We start from the raw sequence: 13,832 nt of genomic DNA on the forward strand, positions 1-13,832 counted from the left end.
CGGTATCACCATATCTTCCTTTATTGTTCAGCAGGCAACACAATACAATGGGTTCGTATAATTGTGTTCCGTATAATGTTCTTCATATAGAAAGAATTTTAAATGTTTTAAAACTAATAGAAGGGGATTAATAGGAAAAGTTAAAGATGTATGCACATTTACTTATGTGTTAGGAATAGATTTCTTATTTTAATATATCTCATAATTATTATTTATGATCTATTTTATATAACTTTCTTAGTCATTTTTGGACATTTTTAAAGGTAGATTACTACTTACCTAATCGCTGAAAATCTAAAACGTTGTTAACAGTTACATATTAGAAACTTACTCACTATAAACGTAAACAAATAAAAAATAAAAATAATGTTTACACAGAGTATGTGTTTACAGGCTTATTCAATTAATATTATATTATATAATATTTAACGTTTAATTTTTAATAATAATGGCAGCAGTGACGAATTGAAAAACATTTAGCATATCTTCGACAGTCAAAATTTGTTTGCTTTGATAGTTTTAGGACGGGATATTTTCAGTAACTGGAGGAAAACATGTAGGGACCGGGCAATATTAAGTTTCAACGAACCATTCGCTCTGTGACTTCATTTCGAGGAAACAGTCTAGCGCAGTGGACCTGTGAAATTGCTATGCAGTGTACCAGACACAAAGTGAAATTTGTAGGTTGAATACCATCGAGGGTGACGTGGATATGTTTTGCACTGAAGTAACACTCGATATTGATGAAGATATATAAAAACTTCTAAACTGGACCACGAAAATAAGATGATATAGCGAACAGAGATTGGAAAGCACAGACGTACAGTGTACTGTGTCAGTATACAGATATTGGTCTTTGAAAAACTAATACCGTGGATGCAGGCAAAGACAAAGGAGCTGGGTGGCCCGCAAAGTAGGGAAGTAGGGCATGAATTTCAACTGCAAACAAGTCGCGCCGGATATATAATTAATTCGAACGAGAACTACTCCTACACTTAAAATATCTGAAGTGAGAGTCAATTGCAATTTGATTTTCCTCTATTCATTTAACCATAAAACACTGGAATAATACACTTTATACATTCCTTTGTACATTTTAAAATCACCTTTAAAATTCATCATATCACATTATCAGTGGTTTCTCTAGAAAGACAACGGACTTCAAATTTATTATTCCTCCACATTGGGCTAAAATATTCCTTGGGTAATAAAATTGTTGAAGCTATTCAATACAAAAATCAAAAGAGTTTCGGAGAGAAAATCGATTTATTTCTTTGGTTCTTATAGTTTCACACACTAACATCTGGACTTCATAATTCTGCTCTGTCAAATACTATTATTCGAGGATTGATCAGTAAATTGGAATAATCTTCCAGTTACCATTACCTATCATAGAAGTGTTTGGAATGTCATTTGAAAAGGATATAATATATGATGTCTCAATTGTTAGCTATAAATTGCGTAAGAAGCCACGGGAAAGTGCTAGTTATAACTATAAATTTCACAACATAATTACTATATTTATGGTTGCGTTAAGTGTCATAAGTGAAAGCGTCAACATTTGTTAGGTAATTATTGATAAGTTATGTTAAACGCCAATAACATTATTAGATTTATATTTTTAAATTATGTTTAGTTTTAATTTGAATACTAATAATGAAAATATTATAATGTGCTCGAATGAATACGCTCAGTCATTCATTAACGGTGATAAAAGAGAGCTTATGTCTAAGGATGCTATTCCGCCTAAGTAACTCGGAGGCGTTTTTGTAGGTAACACAACACCGCAAGAGAGTTTATTGGGTTTTATATGAGTGTGTCATAGTTAATTCAGTGTTGTCGCGCATGCATGGGAGTTCCTTTATTAGATCAACACATTTTCTCATTTAAGTGCATATTTGTTACTAGTATAACTGTAGACGGGTACATTTATGGAAGACTATGTAAAAGTATAAAAAATCAGATACTATTAAAATATACCCGCATATTTATCACTTTTTAAAGCTTTATAATATATTGATCTCAGAAATCACTTATTTCATCATTCTTTAGCTTATACTATTCTTAATTTCACCAATTATAAAAAATAATGACAAAATTTAAAATAAAACCATACTTGAAATCAGTAGTTTCAATACTGTTTTTTTATTTTTATTGTTTTTTTTTTACTGGAAACTGCCATAGCTCATTTTAAATGTATTACATTTCTCATAACTTGGTTTTAAAAGTCTCTCGTCCCTTTTATCTGCGCGTGTGTTGTGGCAGGGGGGAGTTGGTGGATAAGATCTATCTTCTGCGCTATTATATCCAAATCATTGTAAACACAGTTATAAACTAGCCAAACCTTATTTCAATACTATAATGAACTCCTCTACTTTACATCCTCTCAGTATGTGACATGGCCTGTAGCAGTGAAAATTGATTCTCATCTTTAACTTATGAGTTAATGAACTTACATATATTAAATAAGTACATAAAACGAATTTTATGTGAAATAAAATTAAAATACAAAGCATCTTGTACTGTAACATAACGGACAGAGCATTCCTTTTCGTACTCATTAATTTAAACTGCACAATTGTAATAGCATTTGCAGTACTGCAATATGGCAGTTTGAACCAACCCGCCATATATATATATATATTACTAGAAGATAGGAATGACAGGAATGCTTTTAGTGGTGGGAGAGAAGGTGGGGTGTTACAGCCATGTACAAAGTTGAGAATGTCCTCTGGTTGTAACATCTTCATTCATTGTACATGACATGCGGGTTGGTTCAAACTTCCATATTGCAGTGCTGCAAATGCTATTACAATTGTGCAGTAGCACAATAACATTCTGTAAATCTAAATTTTAATGTCAGTTTAAATTAATGAGTACGAAAAGGATGCTCTGTCGTTATGTTCAGTTCAGTCTGGTCCGCCGACCGGTTAGGAGCTCGCTTATCACCGCTCAGACGTTCAAGGTCGTAACGTGTGTCGTAAGGTCGTAAGGTCGTAACGTGTCTGCCGGAATTGGTGTGCTTCTGCTTATTGGATAGTAATAAAATAAACGTGTTACTTTAATAATCTATTAAAATGCCTGCTATCTGCAACATTTGTAGCAATGAGGTGTAACAGTGACAGTGTTGAAGTAAAGTGTTGTGCTAATTTGCAAGCAGTTATATCACTGGGATTGCGTTTAAGGATAATGTGGAATATAAAAAAACGCGTTTCGCAAGTAAAGAGTGCTATGTAATGTGTGCAGAAATTCAGCATCTCAAGCTGGCAGTGTCAACTCAGCCGCAACTACGTCATCGCTGACTAAGGAATTCCTCATTAATGTAATGGAACAGTTTAAGAAGGACATGTTTGATGAGATGAGGAATTTCAATAAAGAAATCTCGGAAGTAAAAGTATCTCTGGAGTTCCTATCCAATGCTGTAGATACTTCTAATACAACAATGAAGTCTATTCAATCTGAGATGAGTATTTTGATGAAGGAGAACAGCGAGTTAAAAAAGAAATGTAACGAACTGCAGAGTGATGTCGATGGACTTAAGGAGAAAATCAGGATCTCTGAACAATATTCTAGAAGAACAAATATTGAAGTAAGCGGGATACCCGAAACACCAAGAGAGGATGTCTCCAGGATTGTTAAGGACCTAGGAGCAGCGATTGGAATGACGGTGGAAGACAACCAGGTGGCGGCGGCTCATAGAATTCCGTCATTTAAGCGAGACCGCATCCCATCACTGGTGGTCCAGTTCCAGACCAAGATGATGAGAGATACTTGGATCGCCAAGTTCAGGGACAGTAGGAACCTCAACTGCAAGAAATATCAACCCAGCCTAACCTGCCAACAAGGTGTAACGTTAATGAGCATTTGTCACCTGACAACAAGTTTTTATTATCTAGTCTGAAAAGAAAGTGCAAAGAAATAGGTTATAAGTATGTTTGGTGCCGGGACGGGAAGTTTTTTGTAAGAAAAGCAGATGGAGAGAGCTGTCGGAAAATAAACTGTCTTAATGACATTGATAAGTTAAAGTGAGTACTCCACCATCTCTCAGGTTAGAAGTTATTGTTATGTTTCGTTCTATGTAAATATTTTTTATCTTACTTTAAATGTTTATTAAGAGTCAATTAAACAGAGTAATATAGTTTAAACAATGGATACTAGTATTCAAAGTTTTGATACATTAAATAGTAATTTTTTTTCGTCCCAGCAAAACAATCATAATATAAAATTCTTATATGCTAACATTAGAAGCATGAGAAAGAACTTTAATAGTTTAATAGCTGAATTTGATCAGGTTAAAGATAGCATTGATTTCTTAATTTTAAGTGAAGTTTGGATTGGAAGTGACGAATGTAACCTATACAATATAAAGGGTTATACAATGTATGCTCAATGCAACGATAGATACAGAGCGGGAGGAGTTGTTTGCTTTGTAAAAAATAGTTTAACTGTAACACAAATTGTTAATGTAAAAATGTACACTGCTGATGTGTTGTTGTTAGAAGTTAAGACAAAAAAATCATATTTTAACTTACTTTGTGTATACAGATTGCATGAAATTTACAGAGAATAACTATAATATTGAAATAGGAGAGTTACTAAAAGAAATAAAAAATAATACTATTATAATAGGAGATATTAACTTAAACTTATATTGGACATAACAGCTACATGTTGCCAAAACTATATTAGTACAATGCTAAATAATGGATTTTGTATCAATGGTTAACGTTCCGACAAGGATTACACCAGTGTCTAAATCATGTATTGATCATATATTTATTAGATATAAAAATATGAATATTTTTGATATTGCAACTTTTGATATAAATATTTCTGACCATTTTAATGCTAGGTTTGATATTGAAGGGAGTGGAATTTAATCCACTAAATAAATTACATGCCCCTAATAAAAATAAAATTGACTATGACAGTGTAATAAATAAGCTAAAGGCAAGTTGATTGGAATAAATTGTATACACTGAATAATGTCAATGTATGTTATAATGAGTTTCCATGAAACTCTCAATGAAATTGTAAATAGCAGCATAAAAATGTACGATTGGTTAAGAAAGTAGATGTAGCTAGATTAAGAACACCTTGGATAACAGAAAGTATACTAAAAAAAAATTGATAAAAGAAAGATAATTATATAAAATGTCGAAAAAAAGGCCATATGATACGCAATTTTTACAATATTTACAAAGATATTGCTTTAATCTAAATAATTTAATTGACTCGACCAAGAACCAATATTACTCTGACAAACTTCGAAGTTGTCAAGGAGATGTTTTCTCAACAGTGGAGAATTGTAAATAATTTAACTGATGGCAAAGCAGATAAGACAGTACACAAACTAGAATTGGATGACGGTTCTATTGTTGTGTTGAGCAAAGTATAATAGCAGACATAGCAAACAAATACTTTGTTAGTGTAACAATCAGATGTAGATAGTGGCAGTGATACCCAACTATCGCAGTTAACAAGCAGTTATAATACTAGAAATTCCTTTTATTTAATCCCTACTACGGTTATGGAAGTGTATAATATTATTAATAACTTAAAAAATAAGAAATCCTCGGGGTATGACAATTTTAGCGTAGATCTAGTTAAAAACATAGCATTAGAAATAGCCCCAATCCTCTCGCATATAATTAATTTAAGCTTCTCTACGGGAATATTTCCCGATAAATTAAAGTTAAGCAAAATTGTACCATTGTTAAAAAAAAAGAAAATATTTATACTAAAAATAATCTAAGGCCTATAAGTCAATTATCTGTATTCTCTAAGATAATAGAAAAAGCTATGAAAACCAGATTAGTAAATTACCTAAATAGTTACTCATTAATTAGCAATAATCAATTTGGTTTTACAAAGGGCAGATCTACAGAGGACGCCCTAATCAAAGTAACCGACAATATTCTCACTAATTTAAATAACAAAAACAAAATAACTGGGCTCTTTATTGATTTTAAGAAAGCTTTCGACTTAGTCAATCATAATATTCTATTCGAAAAGCTGGCAGCTGTGGGAGTAAGGGGTGTGGCCTTGGACTGGTTCCGCAACTATCTAAGTGGCCGTTATCAGTGTGTAAAAGTCGGAAACAGTTCGAGCTCACCTCTTCCGATCGCTATAGGTGTTCCCCAGGGGGCAGTCCTCTCTGCCAATCTGTTCCTTGTGTTCATTAATGATCTCCTTACTCAAAATTTTCGCGGGACAAATCAACGCGTTTGCTGATGACATCGCCTTAATTTTATTCAAGTCAAAATGTTAATACAATTTGGGAAAATATTGATAGAGACTTGATCAAATTAAGACATTGGTGTAGTATAAATAAAATGGAGAGATAAACGTGAGTAAAACCAAGTTTGTTAATTTTGATTAAGAGGTTTTGACTTCCACAAACAGCTACAATACCATACTATTAAATGTACCGATACTTCAACTAATTGTAACTGTCAAATAATTGAAAAAGTGAATAGTTATAAATATTTGGGAGTTACATTAGATGAAAATATGACATTGGAAAAACATATTGTAAACTTACATAAGTCAATTGCCTTTAATATAAGAAAATTCTACTTCTTAAGAAATATATGTGACCAGTCTTTGATGCGTTCACTGTATTTTGCATTAATTCATTCTCGAATTCAATATGGAATAATTTGTTGGGGCAAAGCTTTCAAATACTTAATAGACAAACTAAGAGCTACACAAAACCATTTTATACGAATCATTAAGGCAAAACGAAAATGGGAAAGTTCTTTTCCTATCTATTCTGAATTAAAAATATTACCGATCCAACATCTATATATATTTAAAGTTCTCAGATTGTTCTATATCAGAAGCGGAAATCAAGGCACTAATACTCTTTTTTTATAAAACTCGAAGTTTACATAAAAATTTTTTTAGAATCCCAAAAGTTAACAAAATTATTTTTAGACAGGCTTATGTGGTACAATGGCCCTAAGTATTTCAACCAGTTACCAAAATAATATAAAAATGTGTACCAATTTAAAAGGTTTCTGCAATCAAATGCAATCTTGGGCTATTACAAAACGCCGAAATTGACTTTTTAAATTCAGTCTTAAGTTAGATAAAAATTGTATACCTCTTAATGTCATAAGCTATCATTGTTTTTTCTTAATTTGTTCTGTTTGTTCTTATGTTTGTCACACACAGTGAAGGAAATATTAACTTTGTATGAAACTGAACATATATAAAAAAGTAAGTAGTCGAGTAAAAAGTATATTTACTTGCAAGTAAATTCCATGTATTTCTGCGAATTTATTTACGTTTATTAGCCCTTAGCCTATCTCAATCTAAATGGTAAATCTTGCATTTAATGTAAAATTGTAAACAATGAATTGGTTAATTTAGCACAGTTGTTTGCAACAGATGTTGCGGATTTTTTATTTTGATTTGTAATAAATTGTATTTATAGTAATGCAGGCGTGCTCGAGCTTTATAATATTTTGTAAAAAATACTGAACTCATGTTGGCCATATACTAGTAACAGGCCAACATTATTTCCATTTATTACATGTATTTTATATTTACCTTATTTATATGGAAATAAATCATTTATTCATTTATTCATTTATTCATGTTACAGTACAAGATGCTTTGTAATTTTAAATTTTATTTCACATTATATATATATATATTATATATATATATATATATATATATATATATACACATACATATAAACTCATATTTGTGTGTAGTTGTGTAACATTTATTGAATGAGCCTATCAAATGTAATCAACTGTTCTGGTTAAACACGATTTGTTATTTTTAATTTGCTTACATTTATAGTGAGTAAATCCTCTAAAGAGTAACTATTATTTTTCCGCTGTTTTAGATTTCAGCAATTAGGTAAGTACTAATCTACATACCTTAGGATATTTAATAATGCATAAGGTCAGAGTTTCACCCCGAAGACTTCCTTTCAAACATTCGACAAGAACTTTGCTATACGAAATTCTTTTGACTGTTCTTTTGAACTCCAGCTTAACTAGTCTAAACTATTAAAAAACTGTTTACTATCAATTTTAAAGCATGATTTAAAACCAATCTTAGTTTTCTTTTAACTTAAGCAAGAGTATGTGTCTTGTGTTATATATTTTTTTTATATTAGAAACAAAACAAAATAAACTACGGACATAATTATAAACCTTTTGACGTATTTTCTTAATCGTGGGAAGAAAGGAAACTCAAATTTGTCACTGGAAATATAATTCACTCGAAACAGCAGTGGTCATATACGTGAAACTAAAATTGCGTGCAAAGGAGCAACTACTAGCAGTGCAGGTATAAGAGGAAATGTAGCCTTACTCTTACTATACATTTTACTATACAAAAGTGTTATGAAAACAATGTTAGTTGCCTAGTAGTAGGCAGAAGTAGGCTTCTCATTGCTGTGTTTGATATATATTTTCTCGATCGGGAGAGAGACAACATAAACAATTTATAACATAATTTCTTGATCATTGGAAAAAATGAAAACTCAACATTGGCGTCATAAATATAATTCACTCGAACCAGAAGTGCTAATACAAGTGCAAAACTTAGCCGCGGGTTACTGCTAGTAATATATAAAGCTGTTCAAAGTGAGATATACGGATACATAATTATTGTACCAGTGGCTGTATTAGCGTATCAACGCCAGTAGTATCTGTTTATTTGATGAAGGATAATAATGAGAGAGGGATCACAATATTATCTCACTTGGATAACGAAATTACAAACATCCGCCATGATTAGACTGAATCTGGTTATCCTGTATGATGACTCGTTATTAGGAACATTGGGACTCGATGTTACATAGTGTGTCTCATATATACAATTATTACAATCCGCAGCTGTTACCATATATTTGCTGAATTCAGGTTGTGTATTGAGTGAGTGCTAGGGGTTTTAATTTAAACCAACTGTATTTTACTCTTATTATTAGTTGAAATATTATGAAAAAGTTTCTTTGTATTCACTGTATCAAGTATTTATAATTTATTTATTGTTTATGTAAAATTACAGAGTCAATTACTCTACCAAACACCACCATTTAATTTTCCAATAAAGCAAAAAGTATCATATAATGTATAGTTTATTTAGTTCTTTTTACTATCTGATCCTACATTTGTAAGTTATAGAAAAAAAATATTTCTTTAAATTTTATAAAGGTGTAAAATTTAAACTTTCCAAAATATTTAGTCTAATTCAGACTTGGTTATATAATAAGAATCAGGAAAACATCACTAAGATTTCAAAATGGTGTCCATACAAGATTGTCAATCTGTAATAAACGAAAAATCTACAAGAATTAAACAAAAAATATAATAGGTTACTTTTAGATGAACGTTATAATACCAAATTAATTTTACTACGAATAATAATAACGGAGCAGCCAAACGTCTCTTAGAATACACTAATCGAGATGTTCATGTTTTTAAACTGGTAAATAGTAACCGACTGTTAGTTGCATTTAACATCTTATATTAATAGCTCACTGTTGAAAATTATAAACACGAACTATGATATTTGCCAAGATGCGTTATTTGTTCTTTTTGCCAGTTGTTCTTTGAACGTTGTTAAGTTGTTTGTGTATTGTAATAAATACTATTTATTAATCATACAGTTAGTTACTTTCCACACTTACTTGTATTACAATGTCCCTTAGTTCCAATAAACAATATATTATATTTATGTAAATAAAATCAGTTTGGTTAATTTTAATTACTTAAATTTTTGGCTTATTATTATATTAAAAGATTACTAGTTAATTGTCGATTAAAGAGTAAACGACATATATAAAAAATTATGTAGGCAAAACTGATGCAGGTAATTTCATATCAGTTTTTCAATCACATTTTTAGGTAGCTCTAGAACTATGTACTAGTTTTGAAGATGTTAGTTTCTTATATTAGAAACTAAATTAAAAAATGCCAGAAAACTAAACATAAATTTTTCTAAGTAAATACAAACAGTATATTTGTTTATCTTATTCAGTAATACTAGTCAAAGTGATTTTAATGTAAATTTGTCCTAAGTGGTTTCATTTATAAAATAAAGATGAAATTAAACAAAATATATAACATAGAATTTGAATAATTAAAATTATATAATGTATTTTGCTATATTTGTAAAATAGTTTAAGATTTTGTAATAATTTTTAATAAATCTTCCGCATCCGTGTTAACTCAATTTATATAAAATGACTAACGACTTCCTATTAAATAAAAGGTACTTAAAAATACCATATCCTTTTAAATTATATAATAAATACTCCTAAAACTAGTTTATTATAACTGGAAGTGTATTTAAATACCCTGATGCATTTTATAATAAAGTAGTAGTTACCCGTTGCTTCGCACGCAATTTCCTGTTGAAAAACAGGACACTATATTCACGTTTTTTTTGTATGACAGACCTGTACCTAAATATACCTGAGATACTTAATAGCTCATAACGCGGTGAGTTCCAGGTCGGCACTGCTACAGCTGACTAGGTTACAAAGCGGTTGCGGACAATGCCCTAACTTTGTTGAGATACCACTCCCGCTCGATAACTTCACGAGACGAGAGTCGAGACGCCTGCCAGACCGGGTGTCTACCGAAGCTTAGGGTAGACAGACATTTTGCTCCTTACACCCTATGGGGGAAAATTTTATTTCCCTCATTCAAGTTGGCAACCATGTTCACAAATTACGGCGATTAGTCCTATTAAACATCTTTTGACAGCGAAGGTTTACTCGGTGGACAACTTAACTAATTATACTTGTACTTGTTAATAAAAGTCAATTGAAAAATTAAATTAAAATTCTGAACGTATGATCACAAATCTCTGAATGTTGATGCAGTAGTTAGTTCATTAATATCTTCCATTAATAGCTGATTGTAAGGGAACTAAAATATATACTATAAGGACTACAATACATGTAATTATGACACATTTTGTGTTCTTACATTAGTTGGTATGTAAATGGTTCAACTAAAACCTTTGAAAGTATACACACTTTATCAAATATACAAATCCTTCAAAAAACCTTAAAGCTAATAGGTGCTACAAAGAAGAGCTTTAGAAACAAAACAAAAACAAATAATTGAACAAAAAGAACGTTTTATCGTTTTAAGTACACAAATTTCTTTGAAGTGAGTATAAATTACGATATCTTTGAAATGGCCCTTCTAACTAATATGAATGAGAACCGAAGATAAATTAATTACTGGTTTATTTCTACGTTTTTGAACTCAGTGACATCGTTTATTTATAAAAAGGGTTACCAATGCCTCATATCATCTGAAAGTGATGCATCGTGTTTAAACGGCTTATACATGAAACGATTTGATTTTCTTTGTCTCAGTTGTAAACCAAATGTTTGCGATCAAAACCAGCTAAACGAGTCCTTTATCACGAAATAATGTATTTTCCGGAAATACGTTTTAAATTATATAACCACTTTGACAATTTAGTTGGAATCTCAACATAAAATTAGGATTCGAAGCCATAGAATTTATATAAAAGCAACTGCGGATTAAGAGTTTGTATAATTAATACGTTTAAATCTATTCATCAATATATTTTCTGTGTGGAAGTACTGAATTGATTAATACAACACACTGGTATGGTTAGAAGAGTGTGTAAATTAGCACACAGGGGCACTTCTTAGACGATTCCAGAATCATTTAGCATCAACTTAGGATTAATTAATCACAGTTCTTACTCACAGAGACAGTATAAATTTTTTTAAAGGACCATTCAGTAATTAAACCTCTGGAACAGTCTTCTTAAAAACTGTTCACACCCAAGGAATCCATCCCCTTGGCTCTACACATTGTAAGCACCAATGCTAGTATCAATGCTAGTTAAGATACAAGATAGCATATCCATCCATCTTAAATTCTGATCCAGGCATTATAAAATTAATTGAAAATTCAAGATGAACAACTTAGAAACTTGTGGTTATAGTGTCCTAGTCACATGTTTTGATCACACTCTAAAGTAAAATTTTCAAAAGGCTTTTATGTAACAAATGTTGAAATTCTAAGGACTGGGAATTCAGCGAGCATATCGAGGCAGAGTTGGTCGGCGAAGCTGTCAGGAAAGCCCCATATTGTAATTTTTGATCCTCCACAACACCATTTTTCAAGTGAACCATTATTCAATTAAAAATAGGAAACCTATCCCAAAATAATTAGGCCCAGGCAGATGCGGTCGAGATACGTTATCGTTATTAAGCCATTAACAGAGCGGTGCTGCTCGTGATTGCTTCTTTTACTCACGTTTACTACACCTGTGTACAGATATGGCCCCCCGTTACTGGAAATAACTGTATTCAGCAAGATAATATTCTAACTATCAGTTTAATAGGACTATAACAAAATCGTGAAATATAATTCTCAAACTAGTAATTACCCACGGTTTCGCATGGAGTTTGTAGACGAGTTCGTAGACATGTTGGAGAACTATTTTGCTGTAATATGACGGAACCCTCAGATATTTATCAAACGGAAGTAAACGTATACAAAGTACACATTAATTCAGTGTTCGTGGTCAAGAGAATCAGAGGTAAAGCCAAATTGTGATTGGCTCTTTTATCAGGCTTTTAGCTTGAGGAGCATTTCTAAATAAATACATTGTATTTCCAACGCCACGTTTGAGTTTGTTTTGTGGCCCCAAACAAGGAAATTTATACCAACTTCAACCACTAACCAACTGGAACCAACTTCAATTACTGAAGCGCATCATTCCGCTCGTGTAATCAAATTCTGGTCTAAGATATTTCTAGTGCCATATTTGAGTTTTCCTTTTTGTCCCGAAAAGAAAATTAATATATACATACGCAAGATTTACAATATAAATATCTTCAAAAAGTGCATTTTCAAGCTGTTTAAATTCACTTATGGTCTAATGAATTTAAAGTGCAACAGTTGAGTTTGTACTCGTAATATAAATACATATATAGGTCTCGGAGCAACACGTTTATCTCAGCCTTTGTACTCCACTGTAATTTGGTCGAGTATAATTTTGGTGCTAATTTTGATTTGGGGCCAGGATCAAGAAAATATAAACGTATGTAGGATTGAGAAGAATCATTTTCTAAAAATAGTATTCGCGTTTGGTGCTTTTCATCTATTTCCGTGTTATAAGGTAACACATTATTGCAAAGTAATAATTTATAACAGGTTTTGCGTTATAGAGTCATGCTATTTTTTCGGACCGCATTCTTGGAAAAAAAAATACTTACGAAGGCACTTTAATGTTCGTTTGTTCTTCATGCCACTATAAAACTGCCATGTCACAATGTTACGAAAACCAGTCAGTTACCAGAACCTTATTGTGCAATAATTCACAGCTCTTTCATTAAGGTAGGTTTTATAAAAGCTTTTAAATAGTATTTCCAATATATTACATGTTTTGTACTCTTATTTATCACATTGTGCGAAAAAAGTTAGATGGCAACTTTGTCTTTATAATCTGTATTATACTATTAACCAACGACTGTACATTAAATTGTTTAAATTAAAATTTAAACAAATGTTTTAGCCTCGTTAGTGAACTTCAGCTCAAAGTGTCAACATCTGTTTATTGCCAGTTCAATTTGGATTATGTATAATAAATAACATTTTATAAAAATAAGCTTTAAGTTTCATAATATCAGCGAAGCCTGTAACGCCACTTGATCGTGAGTGCTTCTACCTTGTGTATAGGATGCATTATCATAAGCCATTGGGAATATCAGTTAAGTGTAAACGTTTTACTGAGCAGGTTCACTATGGTTGAATATTTAATGTTGCTGACTACTACCCTGTAAGTTCAGTCTTACATATTTG

Source organism: Homalodisca vitripennis, chromosome 2 (genome assembly GCF_021130785.1).
Source record: "Homalodisca vitripennis isolate AUS2020 chromosome 2, UT_GWSS_2.1, whole genome shotgun sequence".
In the NCBI taxonomy this organism is placed as follows: Eukaryota; Metazoa; Arthropoda; class Insecta; order Hemiptera; family Cicadellidae; genus Homalodisca; species Homalodisca vitripennis.